General features: G+C 37.2%; 1 non-coding gene across 1 annotated transcript; it reads left to right on the top strand.

Moving 5' to 3' along the window:
• The first annotated feature begins 987 nt into the window (after positions 1-987).
• Positions 988-1095, top strand: LOC112746616 (small nucleolar RNA R71). The gene has a single exon (XR_003174488.1). It is a non-coding gene; the product is annotated as a small nucleolar RNA R71 (small nucleolar RNA).
• The last annotated feature ends 8542 nt before the right edge of the window (positions 1096-9637 follow it).

Genomic DNA, 9637 nt, shown 5'->3' with positions numbered 1-9637 from the left:
AACTTGCTCTTCAGTGACATCTTCATCCTCTTCAGAGGAAGAATACTCATCAGAGCTCATGAATGGCAGAAGTAAATTTAATGGAATCTCTATGGTCTTAGTTTGAGCCTCAGATTCCCATGGTTCCTCATTAGGGAATTCCATGGAGGTCAGTAGGTGTCCATTGAGGTCTTCCTTAGTGGGAATCACTGCCTCTTCCTCCTCTCCAAGTTCAGCCGTGTGGGTTGTGGTTATGGCTTTACACTCTCTTTTTGGATTCTCTTCTGTATTGCTAGGGAGAGTGCTAGGAGGGAGTTCAGTAATTTTCTTACTCAGCTGACCCAATTGTGCCTCCAAATTTCTAATGGAGGACCTTGTTTTAGTCATGAAACTTTGAGTGGTTTTGATTAGATCAGAGACAATGGTTGTTAAGTCAGAGTGGTTCTGCTTAGAATTCTCTGTCTGTTGCTGAGAAGATGATGGAAAAGGCTTGCTATTGCTAAACCTGTTTCTTCCACCATTATTGTTGTTGAGACCTTGTTGAGGTCTCTATTGATCCTTCCATGAGAGATTTGGGTGATTTCTCCACGAAGGATTATAGGTGTTTCCATAGGGTTCTCCCATGTAATTCACCTCTTTCATTGATGGGTTCTCAGGATCATAAGCTTCTTCTTCAGAGGAAGCTTCCTTAGTACTGCCTGTTGCTGCTTGCATTTCAGACAGACTCTGAGAAATCATATTGACTTGTTGGGTCAATATTTTATTCTGAGCCAGTATGGCATTCAGAGTATCAATCTCAATAACTCCTTTCTTCTGAGTTGTCCCATTATTCACAGGATTCCTTTCAGAGGTGTACATGAATTGGTTATTTGCAACCATTTCAATGAGTTCTTGAGCTTCTGCAGGCGTCTTCTTCAGATGAAGAGATCCTCCAGGAGAGCTATCCAATGACATCTTGGATAGTTCAGACAGACCATCATAGAAGATTCCTATGATGCTCCATTCTAAAAGCATGTCAGAAGGGCACCTTCTGATCAATTGCTTGTATCTCTCCCAAGCTTCATAGAGGGACTCACCATCCTTCTGTCTAAAGGTTTGGACTTCCACTCTAAGTTTACTCAATTTTGGAGGTGGAAAGAACTTTGCCAAGAAGGCATTGCTAGCTTTTCCCAAGAGTTCAGGCTTTCCTTATGTTATGAATCCAACCATGTTCTAGCTCTGTCTCTTACAGCAAAAGGAAAAAGTATAAGTCTGTAGACTTCAGGGTCAACCCCATTGGTCTTGACAGTGTCACAGATTTGCAAGAATTCAGCTAAAAACTGATGATGATCTTCCAATGAAAGTCCATGAAATTTGCAATTCTGTTGCATTAGAGAAACTAATTGAGGTTTAAGCTCAAAGTTGTTTGCTCCAATGGCAGGGATAGAGATGCTTCTCCCATAGAAATCAGGAGTAGGTGCAGTGAAGTCACCAAGCACCTTCCTTGCATTGTTGGCATTGTTGTTGTTTTCGGCTGCCATGGTTTCTTCTTCTTTGAAGAGTTCTGTTAGGCCCTCTAAAGAGAATTGTTCTTTAGCTTCTCTTAGCTTTCTCTTCAAGGTCCTTTCAGGTTCAGGATCAGCTTGAACAGGTATGCCTTTATCTTTGTTCCTGCTCATATGAAAGAGAAGAGAACAGGAAAGTATGGAATCCTCTATGTCACAGTATAGAGATTCCTTGAGGTGTCAGAAGAAAAGAAGAATAGAAGGAGGTGGTAGATGGAGGAGAATTCGAACATATACAGAAGGAGGGAGTTCGAATTGTACCTTGAGGAGGAGTCTTAGTCCCTTAAATAGAAGGTTGTGAGAAGAGGGGAAGAATTTTTGAAAATTAATTAAAAGATTTTAAAAAGAAATTTGAAAATTTGATTGAGATTTTTGAAAAGTAAGATTGGGGAAGAAATAAAGTGATTTTTGAAAAAGATTTTGAAATTAGAAAAAAGATATGATTGAAAAAAATTAATTTTGAAAAAGATGTGATTGAAAAGATATGTTTGAAAAGATATGATTGAAAATCAGTTTAGAAAAAGAAAGTTTTTAAAATTAAAATTGATTACTTGACTATCAAGAAATTAAAAGATATGATTTTAAAATTTTAAAGTTTGATCCTTTCTTAATAGGCAAGTAATAACTTGAAAATTTTGAAGTAAATCTTTAATTGAAGCAAGGATTTTTGAAAATAGTAAAAATAAATATAAAATGGAAAGAAATTGATTTTGAAAGAGATATGATTGAAAAGATATGATTTGAAAAAGATTTGATTTTGAAAAAATATGAAAACTTGAAAAAAATGTGAATTAAAAACAAAATCTTCCCTCTAGTGTCATCCTGGCGTTAAACGCCCAAATCTCTACCTTTTGGGCGTTAAACGCCCAGCCAGGTGCCCTGGCTGGCGTTTAAACGCCAGTTTTCCTTCTTCACTGGGCGTTTTGAACGCCCATCTTTTTCTGTTTGATTCCTCTGCTGAATGTTCTGAATCTTCAATTCTCTGTATTATTGACTTGAAAAGACACAATTTTGAAAATATTTTTGAATTTTTAATGATGAGAAACAATAAGAATGCAACTAAGATAAAAGAAACAATGCATGCAGGACACCAAACTTAAAAATTTTCATATAAAAGACACTAACAAATTGAGAATGCATATGAGAAACAACAAAACACACAAAATAAGAGAATTTAAAGATCAGAGCACTGAAATCATCAAGAACAACTTGAAGATCAATGAAGAACATGCATGAATTCGAAAAATGCAAGAAGAACAGAAACATGCAATTGACACAAAACTTAAAAATTGATACTAGACTCAAACAAGAAACATAAAATATTTTTGGTTTTATGATTTTAAAATTTTTTTTTGTATTTTTTTTGAAAATTATATAGAAAAGAAATTAAAGAGAATCAAAACTTTTAATAAGAGTTCCAAGAATCATGCAATGTTAGTCTAAAGCTTCAGTCTAAAAAGATTAGACATGTTTGGCCAAGCTTCAGCAGGACATTACATTCAATAGCTAAATTGATGGGAATCAATCAGCTTTTGTGATGCTAAGAACATCACCTTGAAACTCTAGAATTCATTCTTAAAAATTCTGAAAAGTACCTAATCTAAGCAACAAGATGAACCGTCAGTTGTCCAAACTCAAACAATCCCCGGCAACGGCGCCAAAAACTTGGTGCACGAAATTGTGATCATCAACAATGGCGCCAAAGACTTGGTGCTCTCAAACGTGAATCACACTTTGTCACAATTCCGCACAACTAACCAGCAAGTGCACTGGGTCGTCCAAGTAATAAACCTTACGTGAGTAAGGGTCGATCCCACGGAGATTATCGGCCTGAAGCAAGCTATGGTCATCTTGTAAATCTCAGTCAGGCAGATTCAAATGGTTATGGAGTTTAAGGTGATGAAAATAAACATAAAATAAACATAAAATAAAGATAGAGATACTTATGTAATTCATTGGTGGATTTCAGATAAGCGTATGAAGATGCTTTGTTCCCCTTGAACCTCTGCTTTCCTATTGCCTTCTTCCAATCATTCATACTCCTTTCCATGGCAAGCTTTATGTTGGGCATCACCGTTGTCAATGGCTACATCCCGTCCTCTCAGTGAAAATGGTCCTGATGCTCTGTCACAACATCGGCTAATCAGCTGTCGGTTCTCGATCATGTCGGAATAGGATCCATTGATCCTTTTGCGTCTGTCACACGCCCCACAATCGCGAGTTTGAAGCTCGTCACAGTCATCCCTTTCCAGATCCTACTCGGAATACCACAGACAAGGTTTAGACTTTTCGGATCTCAGGAATGGCCGCCATTAATTCTAGCCTATACCACGAAGGTTCCAATCTTAGATCAGAAACCCAAGAGATACGCATTCAAGCCATTGCTAGTAGAACAGAGGTGGTTGTCAGGCACATGTTCATAGGTGAGAATGATGATGAGTGTCACGGATCATCACATTCATCAAGTTGAAGAACGAATGAATATCTTGGAGAAGAAATAGACTTGAGTTGAATAGAAAAACAATAGTACTTCGTATTAATTCATGAAGAACAGCAGAGCTCCACACCTTAATCTATGGTGTGTAGAAACTCCACCGTTGAAAATACATAAGAACAAGGTTCAGGCATGGCCGTGAGGCCAGCCCTCAAACATGAAAAGATCTATGAAAGTATATGAAAGTGTGTAAAAAGAGATGAAAATACAATAGCAAAAGGTCCTATTTATAGAAAACTAGTAGCCTAGGGTTACAGAAATAGGTAATTAATGCAGAAATCTTCTTCTGGGCCCACTTGGTGTGTGCTTGGGCTGAGCATTGAAGCATTTTCATGTAGAGACTTTTCTTGGAGTTAAACGCCAGCTTTTGTGCCAGTTTGGGCGTTTAACTCCAGCTTTTGTGCCAGTTTTGGAGTTAAACACCAGAATTCTTGAGCTGACTTGGAACGCCTATTTGGGCCATCAAATCTCAGGCAAAGTATGAACTATTATATATTTCTGGAAAGCCCAGGATGTCTACTTTCCAACGCAATTGAGAGTGTGCCAATTGGGCTTTTGTAGCTCCAGAAAATCCACTTTGAGTGTAGGGAGGTCAGAATCCAACAGCATCTGCCGTCCTTTTTCAGCCTCTAAATCAGATTTTTGCTCAAATCCCTCAATTTCAGCCAGAAAATACCTGAAATCACAGAAAAATACACAAACTCATAGTAAAGTCCAGAAGAGTGATTTTTATTTAAAAACTAATAAAAATATAATAAAAACTAATTAAAATATACTAAAAATAATGCCAAAAAGCGTATAAATTTTCCGCTCATCAGCCCTTAAGATAACTTATGGACCATCCAAGAGCTGTCTTGTGTGTCCTTAGCACCTGAATTAGTGCGTTCTCTTCCTGTGGCTCTAAAGCAGAGCTTATGATCACGGGAAAAGTGTCATTTTCTCCTAGAAATGCATATTTCAGGGATGGTGGTAGTGGTTTGAGCTCGGGTTTAGGAGGCTTCTCCTTTTCCTGAGGAGTCTTCAGAGATTCTTCTGTTTTCTCTGGTTCCTCCATATCAGGCTGAACATCTTTAAAAATGTCCTCTAACTCTGATTCGAGACTCTCAGTCATATTGACCTCTTCCACCAGGGAGTCAATAATATCAATGCTCAGGTAGTCTTTTGATGTGTCTGGATGCTGCATAGCTTTGACAACATTCAACTTAAACTCATCCTCATTAACTCTCAGGGTTATCTCCCCTTTTTGGACGTCAATGAGGTTTCGTCCAGTTGCTAGTAAAGGTCTTCCTAGAATGAGAGTTGCACTCTTATGCTCCTCCATTTCCAGTACTACAAAGTCAGTAGGGAAGGCAAATGACCCAACCTTGACAATCATGTCCTCAATTACGCCTGATGGGGTTTTAATGGACCCATCAACAAGTTGGAGGCATATCTGGGTTGGTTTAACTTCATCAGTCAAACCAAGTTTTTTGATAGTGGATGCAGGTATTAGGTTGATACTTGCCCCAAGATCACATAGAACTGTCTTGGTACAATCATCCTCTAATGTGCATGGTATCATAAAGCTTCCGGGATCTTTAAGCTTCTCTGGTAAGCTTTTCAGAATGACTACACTGCATTCTTCAGTGAGGAAAACTTTTTCAATTTCTCTCCAATCCTTCTTATGACTTAAGATATCTTTCATGAACTTAGCGTAAGAGGGTATTTGCTCAAGTGCCTCTGCAAACGGAATCTTTATTTCAAGAGTCCTAAGATAGTCTGCAAAGCGGGCAAATTGTTTATCCTGTTCCGCTTGGCGGAGTTTCTGAGGATAAGGCATCTTGGCTTTGTATTCTTCAATCTTAGTTGCTGCAGGTTTATTTCCTACAGAAGTCGTTGGAGAAGCCTGCCTAAGGGGGTTGTTATCAGCACTTGCAGGTATCTGATCCCCCATTGGCATTTGAACGCCAGAATTAGGTGCTGTATGGGCGTTTAATGCCAGATTGCCACCCTTTTTTGGCATTTGGATGCCAGACTTGGTTATCCACTGGGCGTTTAACGCCAATTTCTTACCCTTTTCTGGCGTTTAAACGCCAGAATCCTTCCTCTCTGGGCTCTTACTGTCCTCAGAGGGATTTTGGGCAGTGGTTTGGTCGTCCTCTGTCAGCTGTTCCTTTCTTGGCTTTCTGCTACTTTGAGTTGAGACATTCAATGTCTTCCCACTCCTTAAATGAATAGCTTAACACTCTTCTGTTATCTGTTTAGATAAGTGCTGTCTTGTCTGATTCAATTGTGCTTCCATATTCTTGTTAGCCTTTTCAGTGTCTTGTAGCATCTCTTTAAATTCTGCTAACTATTTTGTTATAAAAAGCAATTACTGATTGAGTTCAGCAACTTGTTCTGGAGGACTAAGTTCAGTGGATACTGCCTTAGCCTCTTCTTTTATGGAGGACTCACTACTTAAGTACAGGTGCTAATTTTTAGCAACTGTATCAATGAGCTCTTGAGCCTCTTCAATTGTCTTCCTCATGTGTATAGATCCACCAGCTGAGTGGTCTAGAGACATCTGGGCCTTTTTTGTAAGCCCATAGTAAAAGATGTCTAACTGCACCCATTCTGAAAACATTTTAGAGGGGCATTTCCTTATCATCCCTCTATACCTCTCTCAGGCATTATAAAGAGATTCATTATCCTCTTGTTTAAAGCCTTGGATGTCTACCCTTAGCTGTGTCATCCTTTTTGGAGGAAAATATTGATTCAGGAATTTGTCTGATAATTGTTTTCATGTTCTTATGCTTGCTATGGGTTGGTTATTTAACCACCTCTTAGCCTGATCTTTTATAGCAATGGAAACAGTAATAATCTGTAGATATCCTGATCCACTTTCTTATCACGTACTGTGTCAGCAATTTGTAAGAACTGTGCCAGAAACTCAGTAGGTTCTTCCTGAGGAAGACCGAAATACTGACAATTTTGCTGCACCATGATAATGAGCTGAGGGTTTAGTTCAAAATGGCTGGCTCTGATGGGGGGGTGTACAGATACTACTCCCATAGGAAGCATTAGTGGGGTGAGCATAGGACCCCAGAGTCCTTCTATACTGTTCAATTCCACTTAGGTCCATGATGGAGAAAAAGAGATGGTGTGGATTGTAAAATAGAAATAAAGTAAAGGAAAATCAAAATATTTTTGTTTTTATTTTATTTAATTAAGGATAACCGAATTCAAAAGAAAAGAAAATAAAATAAAATAACTGGAACTAGAAAATAAGTTTTTGAAAATTAAAAGAAAATAAAAAAATAGATTAAAATAAATAATAAAAAAATTCAAATACTAAAATGGCTAATTACTTAAAAAAAATTTGAAAAATGTTGGATATAATTTTCGAAAATTGGAGAGAGAGAAAGTGGTTAGGGAGTTTTGAAAAAGATATGTCTTAAAATTAAAGATACTTGTAAAAAAAATAAATAAATAAAAGAGAATATTTGAAAAAAAGATATGATTTTTTTTTTAAAGAGATTTGAATTTTGAAATTTTAAAACTAAGATAAGATAGAATAAAAAATTTAAAATAAAAATCTGAATTTTTAAAAGTAAAAATAAAAAATTCAATTAAAATAAAGGAAAAAGATATTTTGAATTTAATGAGAAAAGAGAAAAACAATAAAAAGACACCAAACTTAGAATTTTTAGATCAAAACAAAGAAAACAAACAAGAAAACCTTGAATGTCAAGATGAACACCAAGAACACTTTGAAGATCAAGATGAACACCAAGAACAAATTTTAAAAATTTTTAGAAAATAGAAACACAAAGGACACCAAATTTTTTTTTTATATTTTGGACACTAATAGTTCGAAAATGTATAAGATAAACAGCAACAAACACCAAACAAAAAATTTTAAAGATCAAATAAGGAAAATAAACAAGAAAGAACTAAGAACATATAATTCGAAAAATTGAAAGAAAAATAAAATCATGCAATTGACACCAAACTTAAAATATGAAACTAAACTCAAACAGAAGACTAAATTATGAGGTTATTGGTTTTTAAAAATTTTCGAAAATAATTTAGAAAAATAAAATAATGATTTTAAAATTTTAACCAAAAATAATAATAGAAGACTCAATTTTAGTGACTCTAAACCAAAAAGATAAATTTTTCCTAATCTAAGCAACAAAATAAACCGTCAGTTGTCCAAACTCGAACAATCCCGGCAACGGCGCCAAAACTTGGTGCACGAAATTGCAATCACACTTTTTCAATTCCGCACAACTAACCAGCAAGTGCACTGGGTCGTCCAAGTAATACCTTACGTGCGTAAGGGTCGATCCTACGGAGATTGTCGGCTTGAAGCAAGCTATGGTTATTTTGTAACTCTTAGTCAGGATATCAATAACAATTCTTAGTTTTAATTGCAAATAGTAAAAGAACATGAAATAAATACTTGTTATGCAGTAATGGAGAACAAGTTGAGGTTTTAGAGATGCTATGTCTTCTGAATCTCTGCTTTCCTACTGTCTTCTTCTTCACGCACGCAAGGCTCCTTCCATGGCAAGCTGTATGTTGGTGGATCACCGTTGTCAATGGCTACCATCCATCCTCTCAGTGAAAATGGTCCAAATGCGCTGTCACCGCACGGCTAATCATCTGTCGGTTCTCACTCATGTTGAAATTGGATCCATTGATCCTTTTGCGTCTGTCATTACGCGCAGCACTCGCGAGTTTGAAGCTCGTCACAGTCATCCCGTCCCAGATCCTACTCGGAATACCACAGACAAGGTTTAGACTTTCCGGATCTCAAGAATGGCCGCCCATAATTCTAGCCTATACCACGAAGGTTCTAATCTTAGATTAGAAACCCAAGAGATATGCACTTAAGCTATTGCAGATGGAACGAAGGTGGTTGTCAAGCACGCGTTCATAGGTGAGAATGATGATGAGTGTCATGGATCATCACATTCATCAGGTTGAAGTGCGAGTGAATATCTTAGAATAGAAACAAGCGTGATTGAATGGAAAACAGTAGTAATTACATTAATCCATCGAAACACAGCAGAGCTCCTCACCTCCAACCATGGGATTTAGAGACTCATGCCTTAGAAAATACAAGTTCTGATGTAAAATGTCATGAGGTACTCAAATGAATCTCTAAAAGTAGTTTTTATATTAAACTAGTAACCTAGGGTTACAGAAAATGAGTAACTAAGTGCAGATAGTGCAGAAATCCACTTCCGGGACCCACTTGGTGTGTGCTTGGGCTGAGTATTGAAGCTTTTTCGTGCTTAGGCTGTTCCTGGAGTTAAACGCCAGCTTTGGTGCCAGTTTGGGCGTTTAACTCCAATTTTGGTGCTAGTTTGGGCGTTTTACGCCAAAATTTTTAGGCTAACTTTGAACGCCAGTTTGGGCTATCAAATCTCGGGCAAAGTATGAACTATTATATATTTCTGAGAAGCTCAGGATGTCTACTTTTCAACACAATTGAGAGCGCACCAATTGGGCTTCTGTAGCACCAGAAAATCCATTTTGAATGCAGTAGGGTCAGAATCCAACAGCATCTGCAGTCCTTTTTCAGCCTTTGAATCAGATATTTGCTCAGGTCCCTCAATTTTAGTCAGAAAATATCTTAAATCATAGAAAA

This window comes from Arachis hypogaea, chromosome 14 (genome assembly GCF_003086295.3).
Source record: "Arachis hypogaea cultivar Tifrunner chromosome 14, arahy.Tifrunner.gnm2.J5K5, whole genome shotgun sequence".
In the NCBI taxonomy this organism is placed as follows: domain Eukaryota; kingdom Viridiplantae; phylum Streptophyta; class Magnoliopsida; order Fabales; family Fabaceae; genus Arachis; species Arachis hypogaea.
Note: the sequence above shows the minus strand (reverse complement) of the source record. Positions and strands in the feature narration are given on the sequence as shown.